The following is an 18,899-nucleotide window of genomic DNA, read 5'->3' as shown; positions in this document are numbered from 1 at the left end:
GACTCGGAAAGAAGAGGTTTGTTGACATAGGAGTAGTGCGGTCAGTCAGAAACTAAGCAGAGATACCCACTGGAGAGGAGTGAATGGTCCTGAGTGAGATAGGGCGTTAGGTCAAAACGGGAAGAGATACTGACTTGGAGAGAAGTGGAGATCCCGACTGAGCAGGAGCACAGAAAGTCAAAAACTAGGCAGGATTCCAAATTCTATAGGTGTGCAGTTCCTGATTAGGGAGGAGGGAAGTAAGTCAGAAACTAGGAAGACGTTCTCACTTGGAAAGGAGTGGGTGATGTGAAAGAGGAAAGGCTACAGGTCAGAGGTTTGCAGATACTCTCACTTGGATAGGAGTGGAGGTCCTGTGTGTGTGCCCGCGAACTATGTTAGACACTTGGCAGAGATACTAATAAGGAGAGGACAAGAGTGTCTTGAGTGAGGACAAGCGCATTGGAGAGAAAGTGGGCAGAGATACTCATTGGAAGAAGGTCCTGAGTGAGTGAGTTAGAAACTAGGCAGTATTACTCATTGGAGAGGTGTGAAGGGGCCTGAGTGGTGGACATTGCATAGTTCACATCTGGGAAGATACACTCACGTGGGAGAATGGAGATCCTGAGCGAACCAAGGACAGTAAGTCAGAAATTAGGGAGAAATACTAATGTTTACGGGTACATAGTTTTTGATAGAGGAAGAGGGAAATAATTCAGAAACTAAGAAGAGGTTCTCACTTGGAAAGGAGTGGGTATTGTAAAGGATGGATCAAGCCATACATACATAGTTCAGTAAGTCGGCAGATAGATATATGCACTTAGAAAACAGTGGAGGTCCTGTGTGAGTAGTATCACACTAAGTTAGAAACGAGGCAGAGATAGTAACAGGGAGAGGAATGGAGCGTCTTGAGTGAGAAGGAGCGCATGGATGAGAAATTGGGCAGGGATCCTCACTCGGAGAGGAGAGGAAGCCCTGAGTGAGGAGGATCACATAGGTGAGACACTGAGTAGAGATAGTCACTTGGAGAGTAGAGGAGGTCCTGGGTGGGGAGGAGAACATAGGACAGAAAATAGCCAGGGATGTTGACATGGAATGAAGTGCTGCTCTTGAGATAGGAGTAGTGCAGTCAGTTAGAAATTAGCAGAGAGACACATTCGAGAGTCCTCTGCTGGGATGCCTGAGGCCCAACAACCAACAGGGTCAGAAGACAGCCCCACCAGTTAACAGAGAAGCTGCCTAAAGACTTCCTGAGCCCACAGCCACCTCTTGACATGGCCCTGCCCACAGAGAGCTGAGACCCAGCCTCACCGACCAGGGGGCAGACACCAGAAACATGTAAACAGCAATCATGGAATCTGTGGAACTGAGTCCGCAAACACAGGTCAGAACCTACCCTGGACCAGCTGATCCCTGGCCCTTGGGTTACAAGAGGGGTCACACAGAACATCCCCTATAGAGGGCCACATCACCAAAGTTGAGAAATGTCACCTGCCACATATGTAAAAAGACAGAAATTTAAACAAAATGAGATGGCAATGGAACATATTCCAGGTGAAGGAACAAAATCCTGGAAGAACAACTCAGTGAAGTAGAGATAGGAAATCTCCACTTCGAGAAAGAGTTCAGAGTAATGATCGTAAAAATGATCCAAGAACTGAGAAAAAGAATGGCTGCAGAGAGTGAGAAGTTACAAGTTTCTAACAAGGAGTCAGAAATATAAAGAACAACCAGAGTTGAAGAATATGACAACTGAAATGAAAAACACTAGAAGGAATCAACAGCAGGATAAATGAGGCAGAAGAACAGATGAGTGTGCTGGAAGACAAGGTTGTGGAAATCAGTGCCATGAAACAGAATAAAATTTTTGATTTGTGAAACAACCTTACAGGAATATACTGCATAGCTCAAATCCCTGGCATAGCAGTCAGCTAGGTTAATGTGAGGAGATTTTTATAAAGAAATTGCTGACAAATGTGTGGGAGGCGATAGGGGAAACACCACAAACAATGAAGTACCCCCGGGCCAGTAACAACAGGGCACAGAAAAGCCAATGGAAAGGCAGTTACTGGAACCTGAAGAGTTGAGTGAAATCTGCCTGTCTTTCCTTCAGCGGAGGGATGAAGTGTATCACGATCCTACAGGACAAAGCGGGGAAACAAATACCTGGAAGTGCACTCTCTTCCCCTTCATGCGATCAGCCAGGTCTTCTCATTGGCTGAACCCAAGTGGAAGCCAGAGGCCAGAAAGCATATTCATGGAACCCTTGCAGGTCAGCCTTTGAGTCCTGAAAGGAGAGTAGAAAGGGTGGAAAGTTGGTCTGCCGGAGCAAATGAAGGCCATCTAGGAAACGGTGTGATCCGGGACTTTCTACTTTATGGATGAACTGTCCTATATCTTTGCCATTGTTTCACATCTAAGCAATACTAAGGAAACCTTGGTTAGAACAGTGTCCAAAACAAGCCATGTGAACTAATCTAAAGTGAAAATTAAAACTCAGCACAGGTGAAGGGAAGCCAGTGGTTTCTCACCTCTCTCCATCTGTTTAGGTTTTGAATTAGACAAGTGTTCTTTCACTACCCTCCTTTGCTCAGAAAGAGTAAAACCTGTCTCACTGGTGATTTTTATTTCACCTTGACACCCTTTTGTAAATAACCTCTTTCATGATTTTTTTAAAGGCCTTGGGCAGATTCACACATTTTGTGTGGCTGCTGATGCTCCCACAGCACTTTTTCCTTCTCTTTCTTACAGCACTCATCATTTTGTATCATAATTGTTTAACATGTCTGACTCCCTTGCCCCCAAGAAGAAGGATCATGCTTTCTTCATCTCTGCATCCTGCAGTCCCTGGAGTACCTTCCCCTGAGTATACACCCAACGGATATTTGTCAGGTAAATTAAAAATGAAGCAATCTTGCTTCCCACTCGTTCTCTTGAGGGGAAGGACTGTCAGACTGAAAAAGAACACCATCCCTCCTATGCATTCTTAGGAGTGAAGCTCATAGTTTAGGTTTTATTTTTTAACTGTTTTGTGCTTGTATCTGAGTGTACTATACAAGCATATGTAAGATTTTTTAAAAATGAATCACTTAGAGCTAAGGTTCATAAGCCTTTTTACCCCCCAGGGGCCAGAGAGTAATTACTTTAGGTTTTATGGGCCATGTAGTCTCTGTCATAACCACTCAGCTCCTCCCTGTAGCACAAAAACAGCCTTTAACCCATATGTAATGATTGCATGTGGCTGTGTTCCAGTAAAACAGGCCTTTCTCACAACCTAGTGCCCCAGTGTTGGACTCTAGGATGTGAGCAACGCTGCAATAAGTAACCTTCTCCACATGGCCTTTCTTCCATGTATAGGTATATCTGTAGTAGCAATGTTAAGAGGTGGAATTACTGGGGCAAAGAATAAATACGTCTTGTACCAACTATTATGTATAAAATAAGCTACAAGCATGTATGCTATAACACAAGAAATATAGCCAATACTTTATATTAACTAAATGAAGTATAACCTTTAAAAACCATGAATCACTATGTTATACACCTGTTACTTATATAATGTTGTACAGCAACTATACTTCAATATAAATACATACATACATATGTACATAAATAAATTTGTAAGTTTGGTAGATCTGGCCAAATTTGTATTACCGTTTCAAAGAAAATAACAAAAATAAGTACACATGCATACTTTCAAACTCAAAATTATTTGTAGCTTCAACTGTCAGAATCACAATAGGAATTAAATCATCAAATACTTATTCTCTATCATCCATGCCTATCCTACACAAAATGGAAAAACCAAAATAATAAGACGCTGTCTCTTCATGTAAAAGTTCTAAACCTGGTTAATAAAGATCACTCAAAATGACTGTGTGACGGCCGTGTTTTTTAATGAATTGGGTAGTTAATGACTTACCTAATAGAAGATCTACCCCAAATTCATCATGATGGCTGAAGACATCCGTGGCTAAAAGTAGTCATCTGGATCTGGGCTAATACAATATTTTTGCATCTTAACAATCTTCCATTTTCATGTTTTGCCTTATATTAAGGATATGCATATAAATTCTTCTGTCCCTTACCTTGCTACATATGTAGACTCTGAGTCATCTGTCCTTTTTCATCTTGTTTTTGGGAAATGTTTGATAACTCTTGGCCAACCCAGCAACACAAAGTCTGCCTAAAGCATGAAGTGAGGGTGGTGCTGGAAGCAGTCGTGGAGGTGGTGGTGGACGAGGAGGCAGCTGATGGTCAGTGCTGGTGGCCACAGTGGAAGTGGTGAAAGAGGAAGAAGAAATGAGAGGAATAAACTGAATTATTCTATAGTACTGGACTAACAACCATAACTAGATTTATAATGAGCATGTATTTGTAATATTGAAAAGTATTTTATGAAATATCAAAGGAGGAGGAAAATTAAGGGCAATATAGCTTTAGTTTTAATTATATCACATTATCTTCTTAATCCTGGAAGTTAGTTCAGTTAAATATGTCTTTCATCTGCAAGTTTTTCCCAGTACTTTAATGTCTTTATTAAAAGAACATGGTAATATTATAGGATCTACAGGGAACTTGGTGGCCATATGGCTTTTTTAGTTTCATTATAACTCGCAACCCAGATATTTAAACATGTACATGTAGTACTGTTGGTAGAAATTACAGAGTAAGCTGGTTAATGCTCAAACCAGAAAATTCAGTTAACTAGACTACTAATCCCTTGACATTTCTGGAATAATCAGTTTACTTACATGTTATCTGTGCTCTCTTTAACATATTGAGTTGAGCTAAACTTACTCTTCATTTTCATTTGTATTCATCTCCAAGGGCTTCTGTAACAGTACCACAAACAACAGACATTTAATCTCTCATAACTCTGGAACCTAGAATTCCAAAATCATGATGTCAGCAGGGTCATGGTCACTCTGAGGGCTCTAGGAATTAATCCTTCCTTGCCTCTTCTAGCCTCTGGTGGTTGCCAGCAACCCTCCACATTCCTGGGTTTATAGATCCATCACTTTACTCTCTGCCTCTTATCTCATGAAGTTCTCCCTGTGTGTCTGTTGTCTCTGTGTCTCTTCTTCTTGTAAGGACACCAGACATACTGGATTAAGGGCCCACCCTACTCCATTATGACCTCATCTCTACCTAACTGCTTCATGTACAGTGACCCTCCTTCCAAATAACATCACATTCTGAGGTACTGGGTAGTTAGAACTTAAACATATCCCGGAGGGGAACACAATTCAACCCATAATACCTTTCCATAAGCAGATACCATAATTTAGTCCCAGTGAAAACCTATCTATCCTTAAACTGAAGGAAAAAAAATTTAATTTCGTGGTCACCTGATGCAGAGCAGGAGAATGTGATGACAGTGGGATTGGCTCTGGACTTACTGCAGCAGCAAACACCTCTCTTGCATTTCCCCCAGTTTAGGTTCAAACTGGGAAACAGCATGCACAAAGCCAGGCCTCCTAGGGATGACAATCCGAAGAGCAAGGAGCCACTGAGTCCTTAATGGCCACAGTAAGCTTGAGCTCCGTTGACTTAAACTAGAGATCATTACTGTAACATGAGCGCAAACACCCTGATGTTACAGATACTCTTCATTGTGAAATCAGCACCAAGTGACCAGTTCATTTCTTCTAGGTTAGACTAGCCATCTTCCCAACTCTACGCATATCATCTTTTGTTTCAAGAGGTAACTTTTTATCACCTTTGGCAAGTGAATAACATTAGTTTTCAAACACCGCCTCCTCATCCTTTCCCTTGTCTGTCATCAAGGTAGTGAAGCAAAGTCTATAAAGCATAGGAAAGAAAAAGAAATGAGAATTAGTTTATCAATTAGATATGCCTTATTAAGACAAAAATCATAAAATTGAGTGAAAAAAGCAAGTTTATATCATGTGCTTCATATAACACCATCTGTGTCAACGTAGACCCACTCCAGTGTTCTTGCCTGGAGAATCCCAGGGACGGGGGTGCCTGGTGGGTGGCCGTCTATGGGGTCGCGCAGAGTCGGACATGACTAGAGCAACTTAGCAGCAGCAGCAGCAGCAGCAGCAGTGTCAATGTAGAGGAAAAACTACCAAAAACAGTACTAATATCATTTGTGAATACATATGTACAAGATGAAAGTATAAACACAGAGTAAAAAGTGGTTGTGCCCAACTCTTTGTGACACCATGGACTGTAGCTCTCCACGCTCCTCTGTCTAAGGGATTTCCCAGGCAAAAATACTGGTGTGGGTTACCATTCCCTTCTCCAGGGTATCTTCCCGACCCAGGGATCAAACCTGAGTCTCCTGCATTGCAGGCAGTTTCTTTACCATCTGAGCCGCAAGGGAAGCCCATTGCCAAATCCATGGTGGAGGTTGCTTCGGGGGAAGAAGAGAAGTAAAGATAGAGGAAGGAGAATAGGTTTTGGACAAAGATAACAACATTTCAATTTCATGTGGTACAAAGTAACACTAGGAAAAAAAATATGCAAAATGTTAGTGTCTGCTGATTCAAACTGGCTGGTATTTGTCACATAATCTGTAATTTCTGCATTTTTAAAAATTTTTTCAAAAATACATAAAAAATAATTGTCAGATAACACACAAGTATAAATGAGCAAGAGATCATTTTGTCCTAGTCCTACATTGTGGTTAATCACCTGAAAGGAATTTTCCCAGCTCTAATGAGGATGATCTCAGCAACATGTAGTTCCAGGAGCACTGTCTTCCAGTCTAACTGAACTGCACAGAACGTTACCCTCTGAAATGGAAAGAAACACAATTTCATTAAAAGTTTGAATTGAGGTGACCACAGCCTACTGTCTCTCTAATGTCTCTAACCCTAGACTAGCTGTGGTTCTCACATCAGGGTCCCCTTAACGGCTTCAATCCCTGGTTAGAGAATTGAAATCCTACAAGCTGCGTGACAGAGCCAAAAAACCAAAAACAAGACAAAACAATATGACTATAAATCATTGATAAAGAGAACTGAAGATGAGAGAATATCCCACACTTCTGGACTGGAAGAAAACTGTTAAAATGACCATACTACCCAAAGCAATCTACAGATTTAATGCAATCCCTATCAGATTACCCGTGACAGTTTTCACAGAACTAGAATAATCCTAAAATTAATATGGAACCATAAAAGATCAAGAATTGCCAAAGAAAATACTGAAGCCTGCACATCTAAAGCCGGTGCTCTGCAACAAGAGAAGCCACCATAATGAGAAGCATGAACCGCAATGACAAATAGCCCCCAATTGCTGCAACTAGAGAAAGCCTGTGCACAGCATTGAAGACCTAGTGCAGCCAAAAACAATTCTTTTTTTTTTTTAATGGACAGTTCAGTTCAGTCGCTCAGTAGTGTCCAACTCTCTGCGACCCCATGGACTGCAGCACGCCAGGCCTCCCTGTCCATCAACAACTCCCTGAGTCCAGCCAAACCCACGTCCATCGAGTCGGTGATGCCATCCAACCATCTCATCCTCTGCCATACCCTTCTCCTGTTGCTCTCAATCTTTCCCAGCATCAGGGTCTTTTCAAATGAGTCAGCTCTTCGCATAAGGTGGCCAAAGTATTGGAGTTTCAGCTTCAACATCAGTCCTTCCAATGAAGACCTAGGACTGATCTCCTTTAGGATGGACTGGTTGGATCTCCTTGCAGTCCAAGGGACTGTCAAGAGTCTTCTCCAACACCACAGTTCAAAAGCATCCATTCTTCGGTGCTCAGCTTTCATTATAGTCCAACTCTCACATCCAAACATGACTACTGGAAAAATCATAGCCTTGACTAGACGGACCTTTGTTGGCAAAGTAATGTCTCTGCTTTTTAATATGCTATCTAGGTTGGTCATAACTTCCCTTCCAAGGAGTAAGCGTCTTTTAATTTCATGGCTGCAGTCACCATCTGCAGTGATTTTGGAGCCCAGAAAAATAAAGTCAGCCACTGTTTCCCCATTTATCTGCCATGAAAAGATGGGACAGGATGCCATGATCTTAGTTTTCTGAAGTTAAGCTTTAAGCCAACTTTTCCACTCGCCTCTTTCACTTTCAAGAGGCTCTTTAGTTCTTCTTCACTTTCTGCCATAAGGGTGGTGTCATCTGCATATCTGATGCTATTGATATTTCTCCTGGCAATCTTGATTCCAGCTTGTGCTTCATCCACCCCAGCATTTCTCATGATGTTCTCTGCATATACGTTAAATAAGCAGGGTGACAATAGACAGCCTTGACGTACTCCTTTTCCTATTTGGAACCGGTCTGTTGTTCCATGTGCAATTCTAACTGTTGCTTCCTGACCTGTATACAGGTTTCTCAAGAGGCAAGTCAGGTGGTCTGGTATTCCCATTTCTTTCAGGATTTTACACAGTTTGTTGTGATCCACACAATCAAAGGCTTTGGCATAGTCAATAAAGCAGAGATAGATGTTTTTCTGGTACTCTCTTGCTTTTTCAATGATCCAGCGGATGTTGGCAATTTGATCTCTGGTTCCTCTGCCTTTTCTAAAACCAGCTTGAACATCTGGAAATTTACGGTTCACGTATTGCTGAAGCCTGGCTTGGAGAATTTTAAGCATTACTTTACTAGTGTGTGAGATGAGTGTAATTGTGCGGTAGTTTGAGCATTCTTTGGCATTGCCTTTCTTTGGGATTGGAATGAAAACTGACCTTTTCCAGTCCTATAGGCCACTCCTGAGTTTTCCATATTTGCTGGCATATTGAGTGCAGCACTTTCACAGCATCATCTTTCAGGATTTGAAATAGCTCAAACTGGAATTCCATCACCTCCACTAGCTTTGTTTGTAGTGATGTTTCCTAAGGCCCACTTGACTTCACATTCCAGGAGGTCTGACTCAAGGTGAGTGATCACACTATCATGATTGTCTGGGTCGTGAAGAACTTTTTTGTACAATTCTTCTGTGTATTCTTGCCACCTCTTCTTAATATCTTCTGCATCTGTTAAGCTCAATAAAGGACAGAAATGGTAAGGACCTATCTTTGCATGGAATGTTCCCTTGGTATCTCTAATTTGCTTGAAAAGATCTCGAGTCTTTCCCATTCTATTGTTTTCCTCTATTTCCTTGCATTGATGCTGAGGAAGGCTTTCTTATCTCTCCTTGCTATTCTTTGGAACTCTGCATTCAAATGGGTATATCTTTCCTTTTCTCCTTTGCTTTTCACTTCTGGTCTTTTCACAGCTATTTGTAAGGCCTCCTCAGACAGCCATTTTGCTTTTTTGCATTTCTTTTTCTTGGGGATGGTCTTGATTCCTGTCTGCTGTACAGTGTCACCAACCTCCATCCATAGTTCATCAGACATTCTGTGTATCAGATATAGTCCTTTAAATCTATTTCACACTTCTACTGTATAGACATAAGGGATTTGATTTAGGTCATACCTGAATGGTCTAGTGGTTTTCTCCACTTTCTTCAATTTCAGTCTGAATTTGGCAATAAGGAGTTCATGATCTGAGCCATAGTCAGCTCCTGGTCTTGTTTTTGCTGACTGTATAGAGCTTCTCCATCTTTGCCTGCAAAGAATATAATCAATCTGATTTCAGTGTTGACCATCTGGTGATGTCCATGTGTAGAGTCTTCTCTTGTGTTGTTGGAAGAAGGTGTTTGCTATGACCAGTGTGTTCTCTTGGCAGAACTCTATTAGCCTTTGCCCTGCTTCATTCTGTACTCTAAGGCCAAATTTTCCTGTTACTCCAGGTGTTTCTTGACTTCCTACTTTTGCATTCCAGTCCCCTATAATGAAAAGGACATTTTTTTGGGTGTTAGTTCTAGAAGGTCTTGTAGGTCTTCATAGAACCATTCAACTTCAGCTTCTTTGGCGTTAGGTCGGGGCATAGACTTGAATTACTGTGGTATTGAATGGTTTGCCTTGGAAATGAACACAGATCATTCTGTCATTTTTGAGATTGCATCCAAGTACTGCATTTCGGACTCTTGTTGACTGTGATGGCTATTCCATCTCTTCTAAGGGATTCCTGCCCACAGTAGTAGATATAATGGTCATCTGAGTTAAATGCACCCATTCCAGTCCATCTTAGTTCACTGAATCCTAGAACGTCAGTGTTCACTCTTGTCATCTCCTGTGTGACCACTTCCAATTTGCCCTGATTCATGGATGTCACATTCCAGGTTCCTATGCAATATTGCTCTTTACAGCATCGAATCTTGCTTCTATCACCAGTCCCATTCACAAATGGGTGTTGTTTTTGTTCTGTTTCCATCCCTTCATTCTTTCTGCAGTTATTTCTCCACTGATCTCCAGTAGCATATAGGGCACCTACCGTCCTGGGGAGTTCATCTTTCAGTGTCTGATCTTTTTGCCTTTTCATACTGTTCATGGGTTTCTCAAGGCAAGAATACTGAAGTGGTTTGCCATGCCCTTCTCCAGTGGAGCACAGTCTGTCAGACCTCTCCACCATGACCTGTCTGTCTTGGGTGGCCCCACATGGCATGACTTAGTTTCACTGAGTTAGACAAGGCTATGGTCCATGTGATCAGATTGGCTAGTTGTCCATGAGTGTAGTTTCAGCCTGTCTGCCCCCTAATCCCCTCTCCCAGTGCCTACCATCTTACCTGGGTTTCTCTTACCTTGGACAGGGGGTCTCTCTTCACGGCTGCTCCAACAAAGTGCAGCCGCCGCCCCTTACCTCTGACTTGCGGTAGCTCCTCTCGGCCGCCGCCCCTGACCTCAGGCCCAGTGTGGCTCCTCTCAGCCATGCTCAGTGTGCAATTCTAAATAGACTTTTTTCCAAAGAAGATATACAGATATATCAATAGGCACATGAAAAGATGCTCAGCATTATTAGAGAAATGGAAATCAAAACTACAATGAGGTGTCACCACACACCACTCACAATGGCTATCATTAAAAAGTCTACAAATAACAAATGCTGGAGAGAGTGTGAGGAAAAGTGAACCCTCCTACACTACTGGTGGGAATATAAATTGGTGCAGCCAATGTGGGAAAACAGTATGGATATTCCTTAAAAAACTAAAATAGAGTTGCCATATGATCTAGCAATCCCACTCTTGGTCATATGTCCATTCAAAGAGACACATGCGCTTTAGTGTTCATAGTAGCACTATTTACAAGAGCCAAGACATGGAAACCTAAATGTCCGCTGACAGAAAGATGTGGTACATACATAAAATAGAATGCTACTCAGCCATTAAAAAATACTAATAATGCCATTTGCAGCAACATGGATGCACCTAGAGATTATTACACTAAGTGAAGTAAATCAGAGAAAGACAAATGCTATATGATATCACTTTTTTGTGGAATCTAAAATATGACACAAATGAACTTATCTACAAAACAGATTCACAGAGAAAACAAAATTATGGTTACCAAGAGGAAAGGAGTTGGGACCCTCCCCTTTGGTAACCATAACTTAGGGAGTTGGTGGATAAGTTAGGAGTTTGGTATTAGCAGATACACACTACTATACATTAAAATAAACAACAAGGTCCTAGTGTATAAGACAGGGAACTGTATTCAATATCCTGTAATAAAGCATATTGGAAATGAAAAGTATATAACTGAATCATTTTGCTGTTCACCAGAAACTAACACAACATTGTAAACAACTACAATATTTTTTTTTAAGAGGCCCAAGCCAATCATATAGAGTGAAGTCAGAAAGAAAAAATAAATAATCATATATTAGCACATATATATGGAATCTAGAAAGATAGTACTGATGAACCTATTTGCAGGGCAGCAATGGAGACGCAGACATAGAGAACAGACTTGGGGACACAGTGGGGGAAAGAAAAGGAAGGATTAATTAAAAGAGTAATGTTGAAACATACACATTACTGTATGTAAAACAGATAGTCAGTGGGAATTTGCTGTATGATGCAAGAAACCCAAATCCAGTTTTCTGTGGAAACCTAGAGGGAGGCATGGGGTGGTAGGTGGGAGGGAGGTTTAACAGGGAAGGGACATATTTATACCTGTGGCTTATTCATGTTATGTATGGCAGAAAATAAGAATATTATAAAGCAATTATCCTCCAATTAAAAATAAAAGAAGGCCCAGTGTTGGATTTGATAAAAATACAAAATATTTCTAGAGAGATGTGTAAAATATGCAGTACATGCATAAATTAATGGCTACTTTCCTGGTCATCTGTTTGGGGAGCAAATGGAGAAAACCTCAGTCTTTCATATTGCAGCCTCTAGTCCTACGGCCTGCAATAACTGCTCCCGCCGGATCACCTAGCATTTACTTTGCACACCTGTGACCCCATGGGGTAGCCTTCCAACTCACTGCCGCCAACTTCCCAGATGTTTGCATTTTATATTTTGCTGCTGGTTGGCAAAGATTTCTTATCATTATTCAAATTACTGTGATACACAAACTTTGATGATGCTCTCTGAAAAGAAACATCTTGCTCTTATAGCTCTTTCTAAGAGCCCAGTTTCACAATTCATATTTGAGCACTTATTTTCACAACCATTGGATGGATAAGCCATCTTCCTAAAGTTATGTTTTAGTTTCTCACTGCAATCCAAAAATCTTTGAAGATGCATGCATGAAAATCCAGGCGTAAAATTCTAAAAGCTAACAATCATTTGCCTTTAAAATGCTATTTTCTCAAAGTTAAATTTATCAAATGGCTTCCAGTGTTTTCCTTGAGGAGCAAAGGCAAAACAACTGTCAATTGAAGAGCAGTTGGTGTGGCTTCTTCCCCCATTACAGCATCCAACAGAACTAGAACTCTTAGCAAATTAAACACTATGAAACAAGAAAGAAGGAAAAATTGTGACTACCCCAAAGTTCCTCAGCTTCATTCAAACAGGACTTCATGCATACGTCTCTGCAGAGCAAATGTTTTTTTTCTCCTTTCCTCTGACCATGGATTCTGGATGCTGAAAACATCATAGCATGGCAATAGTCCAGAAAAATTACTATGGTTGGGCAGAATTCAAAATTTTATAGCCCCAGGATCTAATTCAACAAATAATTTCTACATTAATTCAAGAACTTTCCCCTTTGGTTGTGGAATGAAGGCTCAAGATCATCAGCTAATAACTATTATCCAGTGCCCTAGGCTCTCAAACACTGGCTGACACATGGAAAGCTGAAAGAGGAAACCTGCAGTCTGACCTGCAGCAGCTTTTTAAAAAATGGGCTCACTGAAGCTTACCAACATACTGGCACAAGCAAGGCACCAATAGTGCTACAGAGAAAAAAGTATAGCAATAAGAGGATTAATCACAATTAACAGGAATGGGCTGCTGCACCTAATAGAGTTTTCCATTCCAAGGAACATTAAGCAAAACATTTTTTTCTGTTTTATGGTTCCAATATTGTTGCAAACACATGGTGGTACTAGGTTTTGTGGACTGGCTTGCTCAATTCTGCTCCAACTCCCTTCTGGGCCTTCCTGGCTCACAGAGACTTGAAAGCTGCAAGGTCTGTTTTTCAGATCCCTTACAACTAAAATTGTGGATGAGATTTAGATTCTGCATAACAGATGCACACATCCACTGCTCAAACTTGGAACCAAGTTATGTAGCAATAGAGGCCAGGTGCAAGAATTTCATTCTGTGGATGCAGAGCATAACTGAGGTGGCCTGGTTCCAATGCCAGCAGCTGAGGCTGTAGTTTCCTGACTGAGCAGAAGTGGCTCACCTGGCAGCACTTCAGTGGTAGTGGCCCACTCAAAAAGCACCGTTCAGATTGTGGCAGGAGCACCAGCACCCCTGGAGAGTCAGTTCTGTGATTTGCTTTAGAAGTGGGTTCTGGCCATCTAGCTCTCTTCAGTCCTTCCAACAGTATTGCTACTTTACACCCCTTGTGCTGAGGCACTCCATCGTGTCCAACTCTTTGTGACCCCATGGACTGTAACCTGCCAGGTTCCTCTGTCCATGGGGATTTTCCAGGCAAGAATACTGGAGTGGGTCGCCATGCTCTCCTCCAGGGGATCTACCCAACCAAGAGATCAAACCCAGGTCTCCCTCATTGCAGGTGGATCCTTTACCATCTGAGCCACCAGGGAAGCCCTTATACCCCTCACTAGTCCCTTTCCACTCAACCCAGATATAATTGATTCTATCTCTGTAAGTAATCTCCAAATACAATAGATGTTTACTTTGCTTTCTTACTACAGTATATTTACTTGATGAGTAAGTGCCTTAAAAATCTTCAAAATCATTGCAAAGAAAATGAAAGTTTTAATCAAATGAAATTAATGAATGCCAAATCACTCTGAACTTCCAAGAGTGACTTAACTTCATGTAAATAAATTTCTCCTGTCACACTGTCATAGCGAGTGACAAGAGTACTGACAGCATAACCTCTAATTAAATCAATAAATACGGCTGCATGTTGGTAGCAGGTTTAATATTTCAGTAGTTGCTGGTGGAGACGCCAGCCAGCAACTGTCTGGAAAAAGACACTGTGGACTTTGCCTGGAGTGGTAAGAAGGGGACAGCTAGTAGAGCAGAGGTGAGTATTATAGTTTAGATTCCCCCAGAAGGACACATTGAGATTGCAAGTACTTTTTAAGAGATAAAAATCTGTAGGGAGCAAGGAAGTGTATTAGTTTTCTATTGCTGTTGTAACAAATGTAACAGCTTATTCTCCTACTGTTCTGGAGGCAAGAAACTCAAAGTCAGTTTCACTGGGCTAATGTCAAGGTGCTGCAGTGCTGGTTCCTTCTGGAATCTCCAGGGAGAATCCATTTCTTCTCTTCCTCCAATCTTCTAGTGGACATCAGTATTCTATGCCTTCTGGCCTCTTCCTGAATCTTTGAAATGTATCACCCAATCTCTGCTTCCATCATCACATCACCTCCTACTCTCAACTCTGACTTCTCCAGAATTCAGATTCATGTGACACTACAAGAAAATTCCAGAGCAATATCTCTGATGAACAGAGATGTAAAAATCCTCAACAAAATATTAGCAAACCAGACTCAACCAGTGCTTTCAAAGAATCATATACCATGGTCAAGTGGGATTTATCTGTGGGATGCAAGAATAGTTAGACACATGCAAATCAATGAATGTGATATACCACATTAACAAAATGAAGGGAAAAAAATCTTATGATTGTCTCAATGGATGCAGAAAAACTATTTGACAAAATTCAACATACTTTCATAATAAAAAATTCTCAATAAATTAGGCATAGAAGGAATGTATCTCAACATAACAAGGGTCATATATGACAAGCCCACAGTTAAGATCATACTGAATGGTGAAAAGCTGAAAACTTTTCCTCTAAGATCAGGAACAAGACTAGGATGCCCACTCCACATTTTTATTCAGCATAGTACTTAAAAGTCCTAACTAGAGCCCTTAGACAATGAAATAGAGAAATAGCCCTTAGAGAAAATGAAATAGAAGGCATCCAAATAGGAAAGAAAGAAGTAAAATAGTCTCTGTTTGCGATGACATGATCTTAAATATATGCCAAAGCCTTTGACTGTGTGGATCACAGTAAACTGTGGAAAATCCTGAAAGAGATGGGAATACCAGACCATCTGACCTGCCTCTTGACAAACCTGTATGCAGGTCAGGAAGCAACAGTTAGAACTGGACATGGAGCAACAGACTGGTTCCAAATAGGAAAAGGAGTACGTCAAGGCTGTATATTGTCACCCTGCTTATTTAACTTATATGCAGAGTACATCATGAGAAACGCTGGGCTGGAGGAAGCACAAGCTGGAATCAAGATTGCCAGGAGAAATATCAATAACGTCAGATATGCAGATGACACCACCCTTATGGCAGAAAGTGAAGAAGAACTAAAGAGCCTCTTGATGAACGTGAAGGAGGAGAGTGGCATCCGGCCCCATCACTTCATGGCAAATAGATGGGGAAACAGTGGAAACAGTGGCTGACTTTATTTTGGCCGGCTCCAAAATCACTGCAGATGGTGATTGCAGCCATGAAATTAAAAGACGCTTACTCCTTGGAAGGAAAGTTATGACCAACCTAGACAGCATATTAAAAAGCAGAGACATTACTTTGCCAACAAAGGTCTGTCTACCCAAGGCTATGGTTTTTCCAGTGGTCATGTATGGATGTAAGAGTTGGACTATAAAGAAAGCTGAGCGCCGAAGAATGGATGCTTTTGAACTGTGGTGTTGGAGAAAACTGTTGAGAGTCCCTTGGACTGCAAGGAGATCCAACCAGTCCATCCTAAAGGAGATCAGTCCTAGGTGTTCATTGGAAGGACTGATATTGAAGCTGAAACTCCAGTTCTTTGGCCACCTGATGCGAAGAGCTGACTCATTTGAAAAGACCCTGATGCTGGGAAAGATTGAGGGCAGGAGGAGAAGGGGATGACAGAGGATGAGATGGTTGGATGGCACCACCGACTCAATGGACATGGGTTTGGGTGGACTCTGGGAGTTGGTGATGGCCAGGGAGGCCTGGCGTGCTGCAGTTCATGGGGTCGCAAAGAGCTGGACACGACTGAGCAACTGAACTGAACTGATAGACTTTACCAAAAGAACTGTTAGAACTAATAAACAAATTCAGTAAAGTTCCAGGATGCAAAATCAACACTCAAAAATAAATTGTGTTTCTATACACTAACAATGGACACACCTAATTGCAAGGGGATCTTGGGGTGTAGATTCTACCACCTGGGAGAGGAGAATGGATTCAGGGGGCAAAAAGCTGCCTTTCAAAATCCCTTTCATAATCTCTGCATGGATCAGAGCAGTGAAGGGGCACAGCCTTAAACATTTCCAAACAAGTGGCAATCTTGCCCTGTTGTTTGCACACTGGGTGCCTGCATTTTATTGTAAATGCACTTCGCCACTGAAAGTACTGGCCCATCACAGTGTCATGCTTTCCCAGATGTACTGCTGAACGAATGTGCTAACAAAATCTCAGGCATTTGGGGAAGGATCTTAATCCAACACACAAACTTTGCAAAGTCCCTTCTAGGTTTGGCTAAGTAACTTTCTCCTTCTTGCTTTTTATATTTCCCTCATGGTTCAAAGCCAAGCATTAGGGGAAGGACTTGTCAGTTTTTAACCAATCAAGTCCAAAATGGCCTCCTAAATGTATTTTTCTCTGTCTTTGTGTTCTTTATTTATCACATGCTTTGATGTTGTTACACCCAAGGCCATCTTCTAGCCCCTCTTCTACTGAAAATGAATCACATTTATTTCTAACTAAGACGCCCTTGGGGAAAAGGGAGAGAAGAACATAGCTGGTTTCTTTAAGTACAGAACCAAGAAATGCAATCTCCCGCCTCAGTTTTTGGCAGCTGTTTCCTGAAGCCATAATATATTCCTCTAGATAAGCACAACTAAGACGTACTGTAACAGCAGCAAAGGAGACATTGTTCAAAAATACCACTTTTTTTTTTAATAAAAATGTAATTGCCTCATTACTGACATTGATCAGAATAATCCAAACCATTGCATTTCATATGAAGATTAGTCTAAAAGGAACTTGGAATCAATTCTATTATAAAATGGGTGAGTAGTTGTTGGAAAAACAAAGTGGTCCTTCCTCAGGCAGCGAAGTCTCAACTGCTGATGACTTATCAGTGTTGAGTAAGATCTTAAAATGGATGAAACCTCATGAGGCTTCTTTGTGGCTGCCTTTCTACACATTGCACAGCACTTCTGTTTACTTTTACTAAAGAATGAGATGAATGTAAGTTGAAGAGTGTAGCAAATGAAGTGGCTGTCGACAGTTACATCTAAGGGATAAATCTTTAAAAAAAAACACACATTGCTTTTTATATTGGTAGAAAAGGATAATAGATGCTAGCACTGCCACCAGAGGCAATTTATCTGGATCTCAGAAGGATAACTGATGACCTTTGGTATTGTCATTTAGTCGCTAAGTCTTCTCTGACTCTTTGCAACCCCATGGATTGTAGCCTGCCAGGCTCCTCTGTCCATGGGATTTCCCAGGCAAGAATACTGGAGTGGATTGCCATTTCCTACTCCAGGGCATCTTCCTGAGCCAGGGATCAAACCCGCATATACTGCATCACAGGCAGAATCTATACCATCTGAGCCACCAGAGAAGCCCGACCTTTGGTATTGTAAACTAATATGATTAAGGAATTTAAAAGATCAGTGCTAACATCTACAGTTGGAAATTATTCTAGCTGGAGTTTGAGACACAATATTTTAAAGGCAATGGTACCAGGACTTCCCTGGTGGCCCAGTGGTCATGAATCCTCCTGCCAATACAGGGGACATGGGTTTGATCCCTGGTCCAGGAGGATCCACATGCCACAGGACAACTAAGCCCACAAGCCGCAACTACTGAGCCCCTGTGCTGCAACTACTGAAGCCCATACGCCCTAGAACCTGTGCTCCACAACAAAAGAAACCACAGCAATGAGAAGCCCACACACCACAACTAGAGAGTAGCCCCTACTTGCTGCAACCAGAGAAAACCCGCAGCAACGAAGACCCAGGAAAGTAAATAAACACAAATGTAAATAAACAAAAGTTTAAAAAAAACTTAATAAAGGCAATGGTACCAAATATATCATAGTAACTAGGACAGAAAGAAATTCCTGCTCTTGGCTTAGGCAAGATACAGGTAGAAATTCTATAAAAATTTTATGGAAAAAAAATATGTTTCCCTATATAGGCCTAAATATAGAATCTCAGCTTCATAATATTTTTAAGTTTAATGTATAGTCATAGCTTTTTTATAAAAGGAAATCACTCTTGCCTGTCACTGCAAATTGGAATTCCCTAAAACTTTTCTTGGAAATCTGTTTGTAAAACCAATGTGATTCTGAAGTTGCAGTACCAAAGGCATGGCAAAGAAGGCTTTTACAACCTGGTTCCAACATATCTTTCAACATTAATTTCCATCACACTCTGTCCCTCCATGCTTTCCAAGTTCTAATTATTAAAGAATAGCCATTCTTTCCAGAATAGGTCATTACTCT

General features: G+C 41.3%; 1 long non-coding RNA gene and 1 pseudogene across 2 annotated transcripts in view; one reads left to right on the top strand and one right to left on the bottom strand.

Moving 5' to 3' along the window:
• Positions 1 to 3,859, top strand: part of LOC145536113 (uncharacterized) — a 166,495-nt gene extending 162,636 nt beyond the window's left edge. Inside the window, exon 9 of the long non-coding RNA XR_014075654.1 lies at positions 2,731 to 3,859. This is a non-coding gene — a long non-coding RNA (uncharacterized LOC145536113). The remainder of the gene's footprint in view (positions 1 to 2,730) is intronic.
• Positions 1 to 18,899, bottom strand: part of LOC145536112 (dual specificity protein phosphatase 18-like) — an 88,971-nt pseudogene that overhangs the window by 11,192 nt on the left and 58,880 nt on the right. The window contains exons 5-9 of the transcript XR_014075653.1: positions 6,643 to 6,743; positions 5,702 to 5,784; positions 4,734 to 4,814; positions 4,068 to 4,242; positions 2,146 to 2,266 (exon numbers count right to left, since the gene is read on the bottom strand). The product of XR_014075653.1 is annotated as a dual specificity protein phosphatase 18-like (transcript). The remainder of the gene's footprint in view (positions 1 to 2,145; positions 2,267 to 4,067; positions 4,243 to 4,733; positions 4,815 to 5,701; positions 5,785 to 6,642; positions 6,744 to 18,899) is intronic.

This window comes from Giraffa tippelskirchi, chromosome X (assembly GCF_054371585.1).
Source record: "Giraffa tippelskirchi isolate mGirTip1 chromosome X, T2T-mGirTip1v1.2.pri, whole genome shotgun sequence".
In the NCBI taxonomy this organism is placed as follows: Eukaryota; Metazoa; Chordata; class Mammalia; order Artiodactyla; family Giraffidae; genus Giraffa; species Giraffa tippelskirchi.
This window is presented reverse-complemented; position numbering and strand designations above follow the sequence as displayed.